The sequence below is a fragment of the Manis javanica genome, chromosome 1 (genome assembly GCF_040802235.1).
Source record: "Manis javanica isolate MJ-LG chromosome 1, MJ_LKY, whole genome shotgun sequence".
NCBI classification, from domain to species: Eukaryota; Metazoa; Chordata; class Mammalia; order Pholidota; family Manidae; genus Manis; species Manis javanica.
The window spans coordinates 241,873,948-241,896,753 of record NC_133156.1 but is presented as its reverse complement, the minus strand read 5'-3'; positions in this window follow the sequence as shown (position 1 = coordinate 241,896,753).

Sequence of the window (22,806 nt, the reverse complement as noted above, 5' to 3'; positions counted from 1 at the left end):
TTGGCAGATGGAATTAATGACTTTGAAGTGGACAGTTTATCCCAGATTACTATATGGGTGGACCCAGAGTAATCACAGGACCCTTTTAAGAGGAAGTAGAAGTGTCAGGGTCAAAGAGACTGAGGTGGGAGCAGAGGTCAGGTGATCAGCCCTCAGCTAGGCACGCAGGCAGCCCCCACAAGCTAGAAGAGGCAAGGAAAGGGATTTTCCCCTCAGCCAACAGGAAGGAGGGCATCTGTACCAACATCTTGACCGTAGCCTGTGAGACATATTTTCAATTGCTGACCACGAACTCTGAGATGTATTTGTGTTGTTTTAAGCCACCATTTGGGTCACTTGTTTCAGCAACAGGAGAACACATGCTAATTCACACTGTCAGAAAGCGTGAGTGGTCTGCATTCTCTTCTCCATTCTGGGGGCCTTTCTGCTTCCTCTTCCTCCCCGAGCTGCAAGGGACCTGCGGGTGATGCCTCTAGGCTGGAGCTCTAGGCCTCCCTCCCCATGGGTGTTCTACTGGCCCAGCAGTGCCCACACTGGCAACAGGGTGAGGGGCTACCCACCACCATGCAAAGCCACGCTTAATCAAACACGTAAGATCACCTATGAGTACGAGAGTCTGCGGCTGGTGCTGGGGGAACTCTCACTGGGTCTGTAGGTTACTTTAAAATTCCCTAGAGCCCTTTGGGAATGAATGCCCCAGTGAGGTGGGCCTCTGGTCAGCCCCTGCCCTCCAGCGGGCCCCAGGCCCCTGGCTTCCCCAAGGCAAGCATGCCTGCCTCCTGTCAGCACCCAGGTATCCTGACCCACAGGGGACTTTCTGAAGTACTGGGAAGTTTTCCCTTGCTCTCCCTTCACTTCCAATTTGACAGATGGAAGTACACACTGAAAAGGGCCTTTTCTGGGAGGCAGACTTCCTTTCCTTTGCCACCATCACAGGCCTTGCTCACTGCAATGCTGGCAGCCAAAATTCAGCACAAAGTCCACTCACTGCAAGCTCAGCTGTCTGGTTCTTCCATGTGGCCGCCACCAAGTCATTGTGGAAGACACTGGCACACATGTTTAGCATCTGGTGTTTTCTCAAGGTTATCCAGGAATATCCACAGAACACACAATTATGTCATAGGTTCATTATGTATATACAATATTATATATACACATACTTTTCACCTGCTATATATATTGTGCCTATTTTATATATATGCATACATATATCACAGAACATGGCCATATTCCATTGTCTGTTCCATCCAGCTCTACTTTTCTGTGCAAAATTCAAATTAAGAGAATAAATGATGTACCTGGCTACCTCTTAATTTTGTTCTTTTGTTCTATTTTCCCATTGGCAATGGAACATTCTGAATTCTGATTATCAGATATTCATTGGAGATGCACCCACATACAAAAGAGCTGTTATCCCTAAACAATTCCATTTTTTATTCTCCCTTCCTCGAGATTTGCATATATTTTGGGAGGCTATTGTGAGCTGGTTATTAAAGGCAAGTGGAAACAGAAACCATTAAAGGCCTGGAAATACTCTGAGGGCTCACTGGTCCTGAACACTCGGTTCTTCCCTGTTCTGAGACCAACAATTTACAGATGCAGATACACAGTATTCCGACTATGAAATGGGGATGCTGGGTGAGAGAATTTAGGTTTCTGGAAGGTTGAAACCCTGCCCTCTAGTACATCTCCCCTTATTTTATGACATTTTTCTCTATATTGTGAAATGCAGGAGATGTGTCTATCTCGATTTCAAAACAAACAGCAAACTTACAAAACCAAATTTATACAAAAGTTGTCAGTTCGGTTGTTCCACTTTTCCTCTTTATGCCACAACTGGCTCCACTGCTCACGTGTCTTAATCTATGCCACACTGCCACCGCTCTGCAAACCCACTTTTTACACTCCCTACGATCCTCCTTGTTACCAATGGGTCAGTCAGTACATTTCACTTCTGAGAGCGGCTGTGGTGACCTTTCACCGGGTAGGCCAGGACTTAAATTGATTAACTGGAAAGAACACTGTTCAAGTTACAGAGAAAACTTTCATCAACATTATGCAAACAAATAGTATTGTGATGGAGAGCTCAAGCCCTTTCGGGTTTCCGGACCCGATTCCAGTGTGTGTAGGTGTTTTGGGGAGGTGGGGAGTCTTCCCACACCACCAGGCAATTCCCAAATTCCAGCAGATTAACCAGACTCCCCAGGTTAAGGGCTCCACTCCCCACTCCAGACATGGGCTGCAAGCCCCTGGCAGTTCCCTGTGTCCTGACCTACTGACTACATTTGAGGTTCCCATGACCTCCCCCTTGGGTTCAATTACTTTGCTAGAGCAGCTCACAGAACTCAGTTTACCAGTTTAATAAAGGATGCCATAAAGGATTAAGTCAACAGCCAGATGAAAAAATACATAGGGCAAGGTCCCAGATAAAGAAGCTTCTATTCCCGTGGGGCCTGGGGCCTGGCTCGGTGGCACATGGGAGCATTCCGGTCCCACAAGCACAGAAGCTCCTCCAAATGAGAAGCAGGATCCAAGAGCTGAGTGGTAAGCTCCTCTCGGGGTGTTTGTGAAGACTTCACTGCATAGTCATGACTAAATCCTTGGCCCTTGGCTGACTCAGCCTCCAGCCTTGCCCTTGGGTGGCGTCCAAAAATCTCTCCTTAACATGACAAAGATGCCCACTGCAGTGTTCTCAGGAACTGTGGATGAAAACCAAATATACCTGGGAAATATATATTTGGTCACATGAATGACCAAATATGTATTTATGACTCATTATATCTCAGGTATCAACACACACACAATGGTCTTAACGCAAGATAAGATAATGTATTTTGGCTTTTATAACATACTTGGCCTAAGTGGTGACTGTCGGTCATGCTCTTAATGAAATAGTAATGTGCTTATTCTCAGATGTTCACCGATTAAAGATGCAAGACAAGGAACGGAGACAAAAACATGACTTATTAAGAGTTCTTGGGCTTTGGCTGGACCGCTGACTTGGCAACTCATGTCTACAAGTCATGCAAAGGATGCTGCTCCAATCAGCAAAAACTTACAATGTGAATTATAACAATATATTGAAAATATTACCCAACAAACGGCTTTTTGCATTGAGAATAACAAGGTTCTCAACAATGATGAAAACATGGGAGAAAACAGGTCTTCACCAACACTTACAACCCATTCTGCTAAAATGACCTGTTTCCAGCAGGATGGCTGCTCCTGAAGGGAGACACCATTACCCTCCAAACTCCCTCTCATGCCATTTTGCCAGCACGTCTGATTCCAGGACCTTTGTCCATCCTCACTGCAGATGTGACTGTTCACCTTTCTGGATTCTAGCAAAGCTGTCCCTAGAGAACTGGGTCACTGGAATGGCTCACTTACAGGCAGCCTACATCAGTCAATGACTGGGAAGGGATTTCTTGCTGTGCTCATTCACGTCTGAATGCTGCAGCCATTTTACCTGCTAAATATGTAACTGCTAAAATGGTTTGCCTGGTGACCTTAGGACTAGTGCAGGAAACCTGTCCCCTTATCCCCCTCACCTACACACTCTAACCTTCCTCCTGTTAACCACCAGTCCCTTCTCAGTGTCTATTGGTCTACTGTTGTTTTGTTCATTCTGTTTTGCTTCATTTTTAGATTCCACAAATAAGTGAAATTACACAGTATTTCTTTCTCCAGCTGGCTTACTTCAAAGAGCATAATATCCTCTAGGTCCATCCATGTTGTTGGGAAAGGGCAGGATTTTTGTTTTTATGGCTGAGTAATATTCCATTGTGTGTATGTACCACATCTTATTTATCCATTCATCTACTGATGGGCACTTAGGTTGCTTTCCGTATCTTGGCTATTGTAAATAATGAAGCTATAAGCGTAAGATGTGCATATACCTTTTTAGGTCAGAGGTGTTATTTTCTTGCTGAGTCATATGGCATTTCTATTTTTAGTTTTTTGAGGAACCTCTATACTGCTTTCCACAGTGGCTGGACCAACTGACATTCCCACCAACAGTGTAGGAAGGTTCCCATTTCCCCACATCCTCACCAACACTTATTTCTTGTCTTTCAGATGGCAGCCATTCTGACTGGTGTGCGGTGATCTCTCACTGTGGTTTTGATTTGCATTTCCCTGATGATTAGTGATGTGGGGCATCTTTTCATGTGCCTGTTGGCCATCCATGTCTTAAATCAATATATTCTTATGAGCTCAAATGAGCTTTACAGATAGGCAGAATCAACATTTTAGGAAATCTAGGATGAATCCTATTGATATTCAACACTGTTTTGCAAATTATAGATGGTATCTGTGTGGCTCATTAAATGAAGGAAAATCACTAAAATGCCAACATGACTTAGTTCACAGATGTGCACCAATTCAATTACAACAGCAACTTTGTAAGACAACAGTAGACTGGATGCACAGAGTGACGTTCCATATTACAACACATGCATTACTCTCTTATTTCAGGAGAAAGAGAGCCGTCCCCTTCCGGTCAAAGGTGCTCCAGAGAGCGGGATAACAAAGCAAAACAGAAAGAGCATTTACCTTGGCAGCAGGTTTAGAAAATTAGATTCCACAAGATGTCCACATTTCCTCTCATATTACAAATAAAGGAAAGATATATTCTGCCAACACCCCACAAACCTTTTAAAGGTTTTATATTTTATAAATTCTATTGTAAATTCAGGTAAAGAGGCTGGTATAGAACAGTTCTGTCTAATAGAACTATAATGTAAGCCATATATATAATTTACAATTTTCTAGTGGCCACATTTAAAAAAAGGGGAAATTAGTTTTAGTACTTAACTGAACCCAACATATCCAGAATATTATCATTTGAAAACATAGTCAATGTAAGAATTATTAGTGCGATATTTTATAATCCTTTTTGCAAATTAAGTCTTGAAAATTTGGACAGCACAATACAAATCCAACTAGGAACATCTCGCGCTGAATCATCCTGTGTGGCTTTTTGGAACCGGACTGTTTGGTTCCAAAGAGTTTTCACTTCCATAACGTGAGTGGTGATAGACATTCACAATGAAGGGTTTTCAGTAGATATTTATAGTGAATTTTATTATTATAGAACCAAAAAGGCCATATATTATAAGAGTGCTATTTATAAAAAGGTCTAAATCTCTGTGCCATTCACTACAAGCAGTACAAAGTTTTCAATTTCTATACTTTCAAATGCCAGAGTCTCAGTCTATTAAAAACACTGTCCTCTGGCTGGCAGGGGCCTCAGAAGGTGAGCCGGCACTGCAGTTTTCTTGTTCCTGTGCTGGTGGGTTCACACAGGGGGAAACACATTACCAAACACGGGGTTATATTGTATCTTATTCAGCTTAAGGATTACTTGTGAGTTTAGGCTCAATACAATCTTCTGTGACTTAAATACATCTTTTCAAAATGTTCTTTTAAGTGTAACACCATTATGGCCTTTTTAAGCCTATTATGAAATACTAAGGAAAGTACACATGTAAACAAACACTCTATAGAAAGATTTTCTTTTGGTGAAATTCTGTAGCAGAAAACCAGATCATGACAGTAATTTCCTACCAAATAACTGGAACTGACGAGCTTTAAAATAGCTACAAAGAGCAAGCCTTTCTAGAGCACATAAAGTTTTCCAAAGTACATCTTCTTTTCATGAACATACTGACAAGCTGAAAATTAGTGCACAGTAACACACACAACATAGGCGTTTAACTTTATTTTCTTCAAATAAAGTTGCACATGCTTCTTGAAATAGCATCAGACATTTTGCTACTTCAAATATTGTTTTCTTTAATACTTAAGTAAGAGTTAACTGATAAAAATACAAAGAACTTTTCAAAATTCATTAAAAACAGAATAGACAGAGACATGAAGAGGGATTTCCAAGAAATAGGAATTACCAAAATAAAACATATTCAAATTTCTAATTACTAAATATGTGCAAAATGAAACCATGATGAGACACCATTGTACACTTCTCAGCTTTGAGTGTTATGACCCTAAATGCAGGTGAGGATCTTTAGGACAGGAAATTCCACCACACCAGTGGTACCAAACCATTACTTTGGGACAATCCGGCTCCTCTATTAAAGCTGACAATGTGCTGTATTGCAAGATACAGTGGTTCTATCCAAGGTCTGCATCTACTCTGGTGTACGTGCATGAGAGGTCACATAAAAGAATGTTCATGGCAACATCTTCTGTCATATTGCCAAGAAAGTTGCACTTCAATATCCAGGAAAAGAAGAGAAAACTGCGATATACATTCATACAATGAAGCAGTACTTAGCAGAGGAAATAAACCAGGGTGCTTATTTTAAAATAATTGCAAATTGCAAAAAAACCAATTGCAATGAGCATGAAAATGAAGTGACAGAACAAGGATTGATTCCATTTATTATTATTTAAGGGTACATACATTGGAGGTAAAGGCTATGATCTACACAGAGTTCCCACTATCAAACAGGCACTTTCCCTGTGTGTCACAGGGTCAGAGAAGGGCACACAGTGCCTCCAGGGAAAGGCAAGAGGCTGGGCGCAGGCCCTCAGAGAGCTGATTATCATGCCCTACATTTCAGTGTACACATGAGCACACATTACATGTGTGCATGCGCATATAATCCATTGCACGTATGAAATACTTGAAAAATCTGGAGTAGATGTAACAAATGTCAGAGGTTATACACATTTGAGATGGGGAGGATGGGGAGTCACCACCAGGAACCTGGGAGCCTGGAGGCTGGGGGCTGCAGGCCAGGAGCCCACCTCCACCTCCTCCGAGACTACACCCCCACGGGGCTGCGAGTGCTGTTTCACTTCCACTTCTCTGTTCCTGGAGGGTGGAGACTATTGTTCTGCTCACACAGCACCCGTCCCATTCTAGGGGCTCAGCACATGCTGATTGAGAAGACGGCTGAACCAACCTGACCTGCGCTTCCAGAACTAGGAAAATGTGGAAAACTGGTGATAAGTGCATGGAGGTTACCTGGCTGTCTCACGATTCAGCACATTTCAGCAAACGCACGGCTGTTCTTTCGTCTCAACCGTCTTGGTGTTTAAGGTTTGAAGCCGTTCAGTGATGAGGCCAACCTTGGACTGTGCCTTCAGAAATGTCATCTTCTGCCTTCAGAGGTGGCTGCCCAAAGGAAACCCTGCTCTGAGGGCCACAGCTGGGCTCTACTGGTTTTCTGTGCCCCACTGAGGGGAGAATACACCAGCCACTGGCCTCACCACACTCAGGAAACCTCATCATCTACTGGAACCAACCAGGAGACATCCAGTGCTGGCCCCCATCCTGGTTACAAGCCTGCAGTCTCATCACACAGGCAAGGCTGCACGTGTGCCCTTCAATGCTCAGAGAATCTGTGCACTTGTCCAACTAACACAGATTTCAGGTTTGGCTGCAGAAACACAGATTCCCAAATAAACAGGGAAGTTTCAGCCAAGCACAGAAATAAAATCAGAAAAGGTGTAAGAGATGGCAGGCAACGAACACTCCACTTTGAGAATATGTGTTTTCTGGAATTTATTCCTCTTTAAGCTGAATGTACATCCAGAGTTCACCAATGCCTATAGAGACAAATGGATACAAATTGAAATCTAAAAATAATAATTACGCAGATCAAAGTGGACCCTGACACTTAAGCTGTTAAATGAAAGGCATTTCTAGAAAAAGCAAGAAAACCCTATATAGCAAAAGCAAGTGAAAAAAATAAAAACAAAACAGAATCAGTTTTGGCACCTTTCAATAACAGAGGACAGAAACAACTTTAGTTCTTTGTTAAATTCACATAACATAAACACATCCATGTGGGAGTGTTAATAAATCTTTGAAACAGAAACAAATCTAAAATATATTAGAGTATAAGAGAAAAAAATTCTCCTTTCTCCTCTTTGATTTTAACAGAAAACCGTAATGTGGAAAAGCAAGTGTTTCCCTGACTGAATTTTCTTCTGGTCTGTGCATACCTGGCAGGATGGCAACTTGGTACCTGATCTAATTTAAAAATGGCATAACTTGGTTTTTAGCAAGAGCATTTCCTTTGCCCCAACAAGTTCACCACAGGAAATAAAATTAGTCTTGAAATACCCTTGACATTTACATCTATGTCAATTTCCATTGCTTCTTTCCTAAGTTTTTAAGACTATGATTACCCAAATCTAAAGGCAGCTAGTTAAAGAAGGGAATAACAAAATCACTATATGCTTAGAACTGATCTGGTAAAACAGTTCAGCTAAGAACACGACATTCTCTGAACAGTGTGGTCCCCAGGGCACTGCATGTAGACCCTGGGCTTGGCGGTAAACACCACACAATATGCTTCCAGGTTACTCAGCAAGCGTGAGACAAGACTAGGCTGAGCTCTCCTAATTCTTTCCTAAACCAGAAAGTGGGCTGGAGGGTAGATGACATGTAACTGTGGTAGTAATTATGTATTGAATCAGTTTAAGAGCACCATACTCAGCCTACTGTAACTGTAACAATTCAGAAGTTTTAAGACAAACAAATCTGAGCATTGTTTTCTTACTACAACCCCAGGTTTTAACTTGCAGAGCCTCAGTCTCACCGCATTGGGTCTTGGTGCCCACTAGCAAGAGAAGGCTACATGTTGAGTCAGAGCATTGTGACATTTACATTTTTCTAGTTGCTGTATCTTAAAAAGAAATTATTAAAACTTTGGTCCCAAACTCAAACACGATATCCAGCTCTGAGAAAAATTTCCTGGATCATCCCTGGGACCCATCAAGTGGAATTTGAACTGGATCTTATTTAATGCCAACTAAGCAGTGACACCATGATTTCAAAACGGCTTTTTTTCGAGGGAAAACTGTAGTTCATGCGTCTGTTCCAGTAAGTAGAGGTGTGTGGTGGGCTCTCCTTCTGGCTGTAGCCCTGGGCTGCACGTCTGGGGTTTCAGTTTTGCATTCAACACATCTTCTGAAGAGTCTACATTCAGCAACTTATGGGGAGAGAGCATGTGACGGGGCCTCAGTCCTGCTCCCCCAATTTCTTACAAACGCCCTGCGCAGACTCTGAGCGGCAGGCCAAGCGGCAGGGTGCAGAGCAGAGCAGAATACTTTAGGCGTCCCTCAGAGTTCACCGTAGTCAAAGCCGCTCCCATGTTTGGCAGCCACAGCCTCTAAAAAAGGTGAGCAGGGGCAAGGATGCAGAGAAGCAGGCTCTGCCCTAGTGACACAGACATGTGCAGCCACTCCAAGGTACAAACCAGCTACGGCTCAGTTATTCTCTGACACCCATCCTCATATATGATGCTCTGAAAATTCACTCTTGCTCACATATGGAATGAGAATATGCAACCACATTACTCTTAAAAAAAGACCTGGGGTTGTGCATTGGCCAGAAACATGAGCTAAGTTAAAGGAGCAATGAAAAGTAATACGAAATAAATTGAACTGTACAGCATTATTAGCATATTTTAATATGATCTTCAAGGGTTCACAAAATATATCTAGCCAAGACCTTCCTTTCTCAAGAAAATATAATCCCTTCACAAAATAGAATAAGCAGCTATTAGGGGAGCCTCATTTAAAAATACAAGTGGCTCGAGCTGACCATACCTTCAGATATGAGTCAGATAATTTTACTATAAATTTGCTATCTAATGAGTGTACCTCTTAAAGTACATCTTTTAAGCAATCTTACACATTTAGGTGAAACTTTCCCCTTGCAGGAGCTAAAGAAGCATGTTTTCCAAAATAATGATTGTTTTCAGCCCTGTACGTGGTTCTGATAATACAGTGTTGCAACAGAGACTTTGGGAAACACCTGTAGGAGCTAGAAGGCCATGGGGTTAGGAGTCCCCACTACCAAAAGGGGGCTAAGACACCAAACTGTTTCTCAGGTGCCCACATAAAGCACTGCAAGAGTGACATTTGTGAATCTGCAGCAAAAATCTTCTGCCCTTTGTCAATGAGCATTGCTTTTTTTCCTTCTGATCGAAAGATTCTAATAGCCTAGCAACTGATTTCAAGGGTACAAACCAGACACTTAGAGAAGCAAGTCTGAGCAACAAGAGCATTAGCTACAGCCCAGGAAAGACCCAGCGTTTTCTCTGATGGTGCCACCCACTTGTCTTCTAGTCACTAGAGAAGAAACAGGCCACAGTACCTCCAGGTGAGTGAGATGACTCAGGCAATTATGAAAATAAGAAAAAACCCACCACAGTCCTGATTTGGTTTAAAGCAATCATGCAGTCCTACTATACCCATGTCTTCCAAAAAAACCTTTTTGTGGCAAGCAAAGCTACCAGTGATGCACGTGGTTTCTGTCCCAGTGACACACCAGGTATGCAGGTGTGTGCTGAGTACCAGGGAAGCTTCAGCATGCACCTCCATCATCTTCCACTTGTCTTCCCTAAGGTTCCACCTATTTATTTTAAAAAAGTCAGTTACTGGATTATATTGACAAGAAAATTCACATTAGCAGTACCACTGAAAATGTAAGGAACAGAGATATTGGGAATCAAAATAAACTGATAGCCTTAACCCAGAGGCCAGATTTAAATCTCACCTTCCTGACCTGCCAGATGTAAAAGTGGAAAGGAAACCTCATTTCCAAACCCTGCTGACTCCTCAGAGGTGCTGCTCCGTTGGCTCAGGGGCAGGGCGGGTGTTTGTGGGCCTGTGGAGGACGGCCACGGGCAAGGAGCACACCTGCCATCTCCGGGGTGTCCCCATGATCAGCTGATAGCTTCTGGGACCAGGGCAGGATTTATCAGTTGTCTTGTCTCAGCTTCTGGGACCAGGGCAGGATTTATCAGTTGTCTTGTCTCTTGATTCTCCCCCTGAATGGCAGGGAAGCAGAAACCTCTATTTCTGGCCCTTCCTGAATCTACCAAAGTAACACACAGCAGGCTCAAAACAGCAGGCAGACTCACAGAACCCAGGAATGGACTAACAGTTACCAAAGGGAAAGGGACCTCTCCGAGGATGGGTGGGAAGGGAGGGATAAGGAAGGGGGTAAAGGGGGCATTACGATCCGCACACATAATGTAGGGAGTGGGGGGCCACGGGGATCGCAGTATAACACACAGAAGACAGGTAGTGATTCTATGGCCTCTTACTACACCGATGGACAGCGACTGTAATGGGGTGTGGGGAGTGGAATTGATGATGGGGGGGAGGGGGGAGGAGGGGGAGTCTAGTAACCATCATGTTGCTCATGTGACTGTACATTACTGACACCAAAAAAAAACAAAAACAAAGTAAAAACAAAAAAAATGGGACCCTGTTTGAGTCCCCAGAGAGACAAGTCAGTAGAAACTAGCCCTTCCTGGCCACTGTGGATTCTTTCTGTTTGGTTTGGGCAGTGCCCAGTAATAGACTCAGTGGTATAGCAAAGCCCTTCTCATCTTTTATCACCTCAACAACTGAATTGCTGTAATAATATGCGTCTGGGCTTTTGAAATCAGTGGATTTTATGATGTTCACGAATGTAAAGAAGCAATAACCGGATACAGAGAGGGAAGTTTGGACGCTCAAGCAAACACGTCACTCCACAACACACCCTTGGCTCCCAACTGCTCCTGTCTGGAACTCGGTGTTTCTTTTTACCTGTCCCTCCTCCTATCAGCGGTGACGCCGATGTCCCTCAGAGATGGTGGTGAGCAAAGTGCCAAGTTTACTCTTCTGTCTACAAACAGGCCTGTGGTACAGGTCCTCTCAGAGGAAAAGCAGCAGCAGTGGGAGAAAACCCAAGGACGCAGAAACAGAAGACGGCACAGTACGATGAAAACTGACACAAGGGGCTTCTGAGGCCCATGCTTCATTCCCTCAGAGACACGAGAGAAGCCGCCCCCATACAACAAAACTACACCACTATGGAAAAGGCACAGGCGGAGAACAAGAAGAGATCTGGACTCTCACCCCACTGGGCCAGAGAGAGGAGTCATCACAGCAGCGGCAGCAGCGGCCTGGGGCCTGCCCCACATGCCCTGCGCCCATCGCCATTCCAGATAAGGTTGTGGGCTCGGCTCGTTGGGCCTCTCCCTAAGCACCCGGAGGCATACACTGCGGGGACTGAGGGGTCATCGGTGGCATCTCACCCACATTCATGTTCCGCACGGTTTGGAACATGACGAACGGTTGGCGGAGGAGCGAGCGGCACCGGGGACCACCGAACGGGCAGCTGAGCTTTGAAGCCGAGTCCAGTCATCCACTGTCAGCACTGTTCAACAGATCCCGTGACCTGAGGAGTGATGTGCACGAGCCGACACACTCCCATTTGGCGAGGGAGGTTCTCACCAAGTACGGAGAAGGGAGAGGAGAGCACGCCTGAGTGAGAGTGCACGGGAAGCCTCCAAGAGGAGGTGACTAGAGAGGTGGGTCTTCGATGATCCATGTGCTTCTGCTGGGGTGAAATGTCTTAAAAACCAGAGGCAAGAGGTGGGAACTCCCAGAGGAAGTAATTCAGAGATGAAAAGGCACGAGACAGGATCTTGGCAAGGAGCAGGGAGCTGGGCTCTTAGAGATGGAGATGTAGACAAAGTGAAGGCCAGACCGTGAGTTGGGGCTGGAGAACATCACATTTTATTCTGTAATAGCATCAGTGTTTCCACAGTGAAGCAGTGAGCAAGCCCCCGGGGACGAGGTCCACCAGGAAAGACCTGAGAAACTAGAAGCAGGGTTACTGACACGGGACACGAGCCTCACAGGTTATAACATAAAGGATGAACAGTCAGGATCGGGAGTGGACAGGCTGACTGCTGAGAGGAGGCGAGGTTGCCCCGCAAGCTTCCAGCTTGGCTGATGGGCAAGAACGGCGACACCATCGAGACCAAGAGACTAGAGGAGGAGCATTTCAAAAATAAAAAGTGTCTCCCAGGTCACTGTGTTGTGTTACTCACGTACGAGACCCAGGCCCCCAAAACTAGATCAGAGAGAAAAATCTGGGCGGCCAGGCCCGGTCAGAATGCGGGATGTGGCTACGCTGAGACCCGGTGGTCCCCGACCTACGCTTTCTGTGAGGAGCAAAGAAAGGACCTGCCCGGCCCGCTAGCTAGAAAGGCAAGTCATGGGGTCTGCGCCCTCCTCAGAAGTCAGCCGCCTGGCTGGCCATGGCCGAGAGGGCATGCCTGGCTCCAGGTGTCCCCAGAGAAGCTGGGGAGGCCCGGGAAAGGGCGGGCCGTGCCCTGGGCAGCCTCTGGGTGGCTCCGCGCCGGGCTGCGAGCAAGGCCCTGGCCTCCAGGAGCGCGGGGCCACGGCACTTGCCGCCCGCCGCACCCCGGGTGCCGAGCCCGTGCAGAGCCGGCACCCGGGCGGGCTGAGCTCTGGCAGACGTGGGCACTGCAGCCCTCGACGGTCTGCATGGTGGCCTCGTTGGTCCAAACACCTGCACGGCCCTCAGCGGGCAGTCCCGGGGGCTAGGGATTCTACTGGGTTTGGCCTTGGGGCTGCGCCGTGGCCTCGGCACTGGCCCAGGGTCTCCTCTGGGCGGGGCCGGTGTGCTTAAGGCAGTGGGGGCTTGGTGATGCAGCCCCTGGGTGACGTCACAGTGGCCCAGGCTGCTTTATGATGCGTCCCCTGGCTGACATACATATCAGGCTCGCCCTAGCTGGGCAGCTCAGTGCGTGCTTGGCCTGAGAAGGAGTCAGTGGCAAAGGAGACCCTCTCCCTAGCTTCAGACCCTTTCCTCGGATCGTTTGGCGCACACCACAACCCATTTTTCTGTGTGGACAGTTTCTTCCTTCCTAAGGTTTGTGGCCCGCCCCACCCGCCGCCTCCCCAGCCCCACCTTCTTTGCCCGCCGGTCCTCCCCGTCCCCGGGACGCTGCCCCCTACCCTCCTGCCAGGGAGCACCCGGCACCTGCCCACTGCTCTGGTCACAGGCTGTTCCACCGGGATCCTGTGCCTTTAGCAGCTGGCTTTTCCCACTTTCACCAGCAGAGTTCCCACTTCCACGGGGAGCAGTCCTGGGCCTCTGGACCATCCTAGGCTCCCGGCAGACGGCTGGAGAGAGACCACCCAGACGAGCTCCTCCTCCGCAGGGCACACGGGCACCACTACCAGCCCACCTCGAGGTGCCCTGCCTCTGCAAAACCGCCATCCAGAGCCAGCCAACAGACAAGGCCTTGGGCAGCACAAGTGCCGGCCTGATGGACACGACGCCACCATCGCTGGCCGTCCTCTTTCGGTCCCCCCCCCCAGCCCCACACGAGGCCTTGGGCAGCAACACCGCCGGCCTCCTGTGCACCTCAGGCACCCACCGCGCGGGCGGTCATCGTCTGGTCTCCCCTGGCCCCATACGATACCGTGGGAGGTGCAGGCGACGGCCTCGGCCCTACCCGCAAGGCGGACGACAACCCGATGGGCAGGCCACCGCCTTCGGAAAAGGCACATACAACTGCCCCCCGGTCCCGGACAAGTCCGTGGGCTGCATAAGCGCCAGCCTGAAGGCTGACGCTCAAGACGAGCCGATGGACACAACACCACCCTCGATGGCCATCATCTTCCGGTCGCCCCCGGTCCCGCACAAGGCCGCGGGCAGCGCCACCTTCAGCCCGAGGGCCGGCCATGACGCAGAAGACGAGCCGATGGACACGACACCACCCTCGATGGCCGTCATCTTCCGGTCGCCCCCGGCCCCGCACAGCGCCACCTTCGGCCCGAGGGCCGGCCATGACGCAGAAGACGAGCCGATGGACACGACACCACCCTCGATGGCCGTCATCTTCCGGTCGCCCCCAGCCCCGCACAGCGCCACCTTCAGCCCGAGGGCGGGTCATGACGCAGAGGATGAGCCGATGGACACGACACCACCCTCAATGGCCGTCATCTTCCGGTCGCCCCCGGCCCCACACGAGGCCGCGGGCAGCAACACCGCCGGCCTCGTGTGCACCCCAGATACCCGCCGCGTGGGCAGTCATCGTCTGGTCTCCCCTGGACCCATACGATGCCGTGGGAGGCACAGACGACGGCCTCGGCCCTACCCGTAAGTCGGCCTCGGACCCGATGGGCACGCCACCGCCCTCGGGAAAGGCACCTACAACTGCCCCCCGACCCCAGACAAGGCACAGGGCAGCACCAGCGCCGGCCTGAAGGCTGACGCTGACACTCAAAACGAGCCAATGCACGACAGCACCCTCGATGGCCGTCATCTTCCAGTACCCCCCGGCCCCACACGAGTCCGTGGGCAGCACCTCCGCCGGCCTCCTGCGCACCTCAGACACCCACCGCGCGGGCGGTCATCGTCCGGTCTCCCCTGGACCCACACGATGCTATGGGAGGCACTGACGACGGGCTCGGCCCTACCCCCAAGTCGGACGATTACCCGATGCACGCCACCACCCTTGGGAAAGGCACCTACGACTGCCCCCCGGCCCCAGACGAGGCCATGGGCAGTACAAGCGCCGGCCTTAAGGCCGACGCTGACGCTCAAGACAAGCCGATGGACACGGCGCCACCCTGGCTGGCCGTGATCTTGCGGTCGGTCCCCCCCAGGCCCCACACGAGGCCGTGGGGAGCACCACCACCGCCGGCCTGAAGGCCGACAATGACGCTCGAGACGCGCCGATGGACACGACACAACCCTCGATGGCCATTATCTTCTGGTCCCCACCGGCCCCGCACGAGGCCGTGGGCGGCACCACCGCCGGCCTCCTGCGCACCTCACACACTGCGCGGGTGGTCATCCTCCGGTCACCCCCGGCCCCACACGAGGCCGTGGGAGGCACAGCCGACGGCCTCGGCCCTACCCCTAACTCGGACTCCGACCCGGTGGACACGCCACAGCCCTTGCCAACGGCACCTTCAGGTCTCCCCCGGCTCCAGACAAGGCCTATGTCCTCCTATCCATTTAACTAAACCTTTCCCACAACAGGTGTGTATAGTATATATTCACACTAAACCCTGTTCTTGCTAGTATGCCTCTGCTCTGTTTACTCTTTGACTCGGCGACATACATGAGTGATAATGTTCTGAGCCACACTTAACTATGCGACATGTTCCATGCCCCAGTGACTGGGATGTGGAAGTGGCCGCGTTTTATGACTCTGCGTGATCACCGCGAGGTCTGCGTGCTGCGCGTTTTAATGGATGACAACCCAGGGGGAGGCGAGTCCAGGGGAAGGAGACCGGGTTGGCTTATGTGGCCCCTTCCCTCTCCTCTCCCACTGCTCTGAGTTCACTGGAGGCTAGGGAATCCCTGCTGTGACACAGGAAACCACTCTTATCATTTGGGTTTTTTAACATGTTTAATTCTGCATGTGTGTGTCTTGTGTAACTTAGACTTTGGCCGATCAGCCTCACATTCCCACTTCCCCACGAGAGAACAGATTTGGCATCCAGGTCCTCGAGGCTGGAGGAACGACAGAAGGAAGGGCTTCCGCCTGCCGTATGATTATTGAAAATTTAAGCTTACTTAGAATTTATCAAGTAGAAGCTTAGTAATATCAGAAAAGGTCCTCTTTAATGACTGCCTGGCCTGACTCTAACCTAAACTGCTAAAATGTCAAACCGCATTGAGTTACAACTGTGCCCACTTCTCACTGACCCTAGAGTCTGCAGGGTCTCCACACCAGACTTAATACACGCAGAACTCCTACCTTGTGGAGAACACATTCTACTTGGAGGGGAGGAAAGAGACAAGGAGCATCTGTTAAGTTTTCCGGTAGCTTAGCCGGTAACAAACACTATGAAGACTAAAAAGCAGGATACGGAGGACTGAGATTATAGGCAGAGGAAGGCAGGGCTTTCAAAATAAACAGTGGACAGGGTAAGCCTCACCAGGGAGGTGGGACTTGAACAGTCTAGAAGGAGGTGACAGAACCAGGTATCTGAGGGAAAAGCATTCCATACAACGGGATAAATGATGGAAAAAGCCAAGAGGAAGGATGCTTGTGGTCTTCAGGGAGCAGTCAGTCAACAAATGCGGCTACAATACCGTCAGCAAGGAGGGAAAAGAGGACCGGGGACAGACATATGGGTTGAAGTCCCCGCACCACCATTTACTAGTTTTGTAATCACACGCTGTGGACGCGACGTGCAAATGTCTCGGTGAACCCAGTGCTGTGTGTCTCTAGGGCCTAGCTACCTTGCAAGCTTTTGGAAACGTAAGTAGGGAAGTGACATATAAGCCATCTTGTCAACTGTTCTGTACGTAAGGATAGATGGGTAGACAAAAAGATGATGATAGATAGATAGGACAGATAGACAGGTAGATAGATGATAGATTAGATAGGACCGATGATAGGTATAGATAGATAGAATAGATAGATGATGGATGGACAGACAGCCATGTTGTGAACTGTTGGTAAGGCTGGGGGCACTGATGGGAGGAGTGAGCATGTCGGACCCTGATGATGTGCCCAAGTCTCCGGCTGCTGCCCCCTCCCACATCAGGCACTGACGATGTGCCAAAGTTCTTGGCTGTTGCCCCCTCCCAACCTGAAAAATGTGCCTTGGGCTAGCCAATCCTCGCGCTGCTGTAAATCTAAGCTCTGCTTCCCCCTACCTTCTTTAAAATCTCGCTGCCTGTCTACTTAGGTGGGAATTCCCCAGCCTCCATCTCTATAGACCGGGGAAATCTCGCCCGGGTATTTGCGTACAAATAAACTACCGGGCCCTTTGTTGCCCCTCTTCACCTGCTTATTTCAGCTAGAATTTATCTTACACTGTTCTGTACGTAAGGATAGATGGGTAGACAAAAAGATGACGACAGATAGATGACAGGTGATAGATGATAGATTAGAAATAGACACATTAGATATTCATAGATTAGATGAATAGATTGACAAAGAGATGATAGATAAGATATATATAGATGACAGGTGGTAGACTAGATAGATGATATAGGTAGGTTAGATTAGACAGATAGATGGTAAGGTATTGATAGATTAGACAGACAATAGACAGATGATAGATACAGAGTTATGGACTGAATTTTGGGGCCCTCACCTCACCATCTTCCACTCCTTCTAACACCCCGCCGCCGCCAGCACACACACACACACAGACATTCATATTTGAATTGAGTCAGGGTTGAAGCCCTAACCCCCACTGTCATGGTATTGGGAGGTGGGGCCTTTGGAGGTAATTAGGTCTGGAAGATATCATGAGGGTGTGGGTGGAGCTGCCATTATGCAATCAGTGCTATTAAGAGGAACAGAGGACCGAGTTTTCTCCCTCGACCCTGTGAGGACACAGCAGGGAGGCGGCCGTATACAAGCCAGGAGAAGGGACCTCACCAGGAACTGAACCTGCTCTGGTCTTGGACTTCTGCTTCCAGAATGGCGAGAAATCGGTGTTTATGGATGAAGCCCCCACTCAATGACCCTCTGGTTATCAGCTTGAGTAGACTAACATTGATACGTAGGTAAACAGAGACACACTTAGACGATGGATGGAGAGAGCCTACGCAGAGATATTTGTGCTTAGGTGTCTGCATAGGTATCTGTGCCCAACCACCTCTGCACTTTGAAGACTGCTCCCTATGGGGGGAACACCAGGAGGACAAATTATGCACGTTTTTTTTTAGTGTTTCCGATAACTGGGGTCTCCGTTAACTCTCAGCCGTGTGTTTGTGCGTGCGTGTGTGTGTGTGTGCGTGTGTACACCACTGCCCCTATCGGTCTACAATCACAGGAGATGCAAAAGCAACAAAGGAATGCAGGATAGGGCAAACATCTTGCAAACTATGACCAGAAAGAGTAAAATTTTCCACTAGCCTCTGGGGATATCTTTGCCAAGTGTTTCTATGCAATTTTAGAAAGATCTTGCTGGAAACGTTGCTGGGACCACTCTGAACCATCAAGTTAGTTAAGGTCATAAGCCAGGACAGGAGAGCAGCAAAGAGCACCCATGGTATGTCTCCTATGTATCAGGCCAAGGTGTACAGGCTTTAATTCTACTACATCACTTCGTCTCACCATGGCTCACGTGGGATGACCTTTTGCACCACCTTCATCCGTGAGTAAAAAGTTTGGACACGCAAATAAACATGTCAGTCCACAACACGCTCTTTGCTCCCAACTGCTCCTGTCTAGAAATTGGTGGCTCCTCTTTATCTGTCCCTCCTCCTATCAGCGGTGATGACACCGACGTCCCTCAAACATGGTGGTGAGCAGAGCACCAGGTTTACTTTTCTGTCTGCAACAGGCCCAGAGGAAGGATACTTGTGGTCTTCAGGGAGCACATAGTCAGCGAATGCGGCTGAATACAGACAGCAAGTGAGAAGGAGGTAAAGGAGGACAGAGGACAGAGACACGCGTTCAAGTCCCTGCACCACCATTTACTGGTTTTGTAGGCACACGCGGCTGACTCGACCTGCAAGTGTCTCAGTGAACCCAGTGTGCTCTCCCTACGGCCTAGTTACCTTGCAAGGTTTTTGGAAGCAGAATGTAGGGAAGTGACATAGGCTATGTTGTTAACTGTTCCGTACATAAGGATAGATGGGCAGACAAAAAGATGATAGATAGATTAGATAGATGATAGATAGATAGAAAGATAGATAGATGATAGATAGATACTAGATGATTGATAGATGATAGATAATAGAAGATGACAGATAGATACATAGATAGATAGATTATAGACAGACAGACAGACAGATACAGATACATATCAATTCACACAAAGCTATTGCTCATCACCAGGAGAGCAATGGTGAAAGCATACAGCGAAACTACAAACAAGAAAGAAGAAGGAAATCCAGTTTAAAAAGTGCAGTAAGCAGCCATAAGAAGAAAACAAACCCTACCATCTGCAACAACGTGGATGGAGCTAGAGGGTATTATGCTCAGTGAAATAAGCCAGGCGGAGAAAGACACGTACCAAATGATTTCACTCTTATGTGGAGTATAACAACAAAGAAAAACTGAAGGAAAAGAACAGCAGCAGATGAACAGAACCCGGGAGTAAACTAACAGTTACCAAAGGGAAAGTGACCGGGGAGGGTGGGTGGGAAGGGATGGATGGATAATGGTGGGGAAAAAAAAAGGGGGCACTAGGGTTAGCATGTATAATGTGTGGGGCGGCGGGGGGGGCGGGCATGGGGAGGGCTGTACAACACAGAAAAGACAAGTAGTGATTCTACAGCTCCTTACTACATGCTGATGGACAGCAACTGTAATGGGGTGTGTGTGGGGGACATGGTGAAGGGGTCTGCAGCATCCAACTACGCTGATGGACAGTGACTGTAATGGGGTTTTTGCGGAGGACTTGGTGTACTTGGTGAACATAATGTTCTTCATGTGATTGTAGATTAATGATAACAAGAAAAAATTTTAAAGTGCAGTAAGGACACAGCTCTCAATTATCAGAATAAAAGGACAGGCTCTGCGTGCTCCCATCAAAAGACACAGGGTTAAAAGAGGGGATGAAAACTCAAGACCACCTATGTGCTCCCTTACAGGAGACTCACTTGAGATCCAAGGACACAGACAAACTACAAGCCGAAGGGGTGGGCGCAGGTACCCTACACAAGTGAAACTGGGGGGCGGAAAAAATTAAAAACTAAAAAGAAAAAAGAAAAAGATGTGCTGATGTGATTAAAGACGGCGGCTCACGTGACAGGGGAGGCAGAAACCTCCTCCCAAAACCAAAACCACATACATACGTACTATACGGATATAGAACAACTACACCAAATCCTGGAACAGCAGCAGGGTAGAAGGCTGCTGCGGCGGGCTGTCGCCTCAAGGAGAAGTGTGACGAACCGAAGCCTGTGATCCAGAGGAACCCCAAAGCCCTTTCCTTCCCTGGAGATGTGCTCTGGGAGCACGAACCTACCGTACACGTGGTGCGCTCTGGAGGATCGGTGGGGTTGGAAAGCAAAGACAGGCGGAGGACTTCGAGGGACTTGAGATTCCAGCCACTTGTGGGACAACACAGGGATCCACATCCGGCCGCTGTGGGACAAAAGAGAGGCGGGCAGTCTGAGAGACTTCCTAACAGCGAGAGAACTGCTGAAGGGGCAAGGGGCTTCCACAGAGCTTGCCGCTCAGGAGAAAGGACAGGTGCGCCAAACTGCCCGGGTGCACTCTGCCCGGCAGGCGGGGGGTCTTCCGGGAGCTCCGGGTGCTCCAACCCCCTGGCTGGCCTCGCAGCTCCGAGGCCCCTTACTGTGCTGCAACCGGTACACGGCCTGCCTCCCCGCCGGCACCGGCCTGCAAAACGGCCGCCCCCACCGAAGGCAGCTTCTCCCTGTGTGTTCCGCAAACTGGCCCTGGCAGTGGAGACGGGCACTGCGGCCGGGAAGCAGGAAAGGCCTCTTCCCTCCCGGCGGGGGTGGGCACTGGCACCGCTCCCCTGTGACCCCTGCCATCCCCCCGAGGGCTGAGCATCTCCAGAGAGTAAAGCTTCTGGGAGCCAGAGGGTGCCACCTACAAATACGAACCTTCAAAGGAACCTGGTAACTGGACTCAAGTCCATCTTCCTGAGAAAGAGATCTCAAAGTAAGGAGCATGCTCATGGAGCTACAGAATAAAAAACTGCACCTGTCTCTTGAGCGCAATTCCCCCCACCCCCCGGGAGTGCTGCTGAGGCCCTGTTCTGAGAGGGATGCTGCGACAGCCCAGCAGGAACGGCACAGCTCTCGGGTCCACCCCGGCCGGTGCCAGGACAGTCCCACACGGGCTCTGACTGAACTGCACATGGGGGGACGCCGCACGTCTAACTCCGCAGGAAAGAGAACAGTGCCGCACGCTAGCCTTCCCGTCTATGGCCAGTGGCTACGTGGCTCCACCGATACCAGCTGACGTCAACACCCTGGGCTTTATCTCCTTGGCAATGTTTCTTCCCTATGACCCTTGAAAGAAGCACCACATGGAAAGATACAACCTACCAGTCTCCACACCGTCTCACCTCTCAGCTTTCTGCTAGATGTTCCTGCATCACAGCTTCTCCTCTTCGTTCCAGTTTTCTCAGCTGCTTGGTGTTCTGGGGGTAAAAAAAAAAAATTAGTCGGATTTGGAATGAAATAGTAGGAGTATGAGATTCTGTTTGACCACCATCAGTAGAACCAAAAGACATCCTCCAGTATGGGAGCGTATATTCACTGATGACATACTTGATAAGGCGTTGCCATCCAACTTACGTTATCAAGAGCTCAACAAAAACAAAAAAATCTCAATGAACTATCACCTCACACCAGTTAGAATGGCTAGTAACCAAAAAATAAGAAATAACAAGTATTTATGTGCATGTGGACAAAATGGAACCATCATGCAGTGTTGGTGACCTTGTAAACTGGTGCAGCTACTATGGAAAACAGTGTGGAGGCTCCTAAATATATTAATAGTGGTTTCGTACGACCCAGCATTCTTTTTCATACACAGCAGTGTAACTCCTTTCATGATACCAGACCTGTTTCTAATGCATACAACACCAAGCAATTGTTGAACACCAGCAGGGTGTCTGAGAACCCAATTCTGAGACTATCTGCCTGGAGACAACACCAGATTTTACATGGTAAGGTTTCTGTCCTCAAGACTGCCCTCCACCCCAGCTCCAGGGCCTGGTTGCAAGCCCCATGTAATTAGCCTGTGCTTCCCACATGCAGGCTAATATTGAGGATTCCAACAACCTCCCCTTTAGGTCTGCCCACGTTGCTAGGGTGCCTCAGAATCTCAGGAGAACACTCACATTTACCAATTTAACAAAGAGTACCATAAAGGATACAACAGCCAAATGAACACACACATATGGCAAGGTCCCAAATAAAAGAGCTTCTATCCTCCAGGGGTGCTTGGGGCCTGGCATGGTGGCATGTGCAGGCGACCTGGTTCCCCTAGCATGGAAGCTCTGACAGAGAAACAGGAGATGAGAGAAAGAGATGTGCTCTTC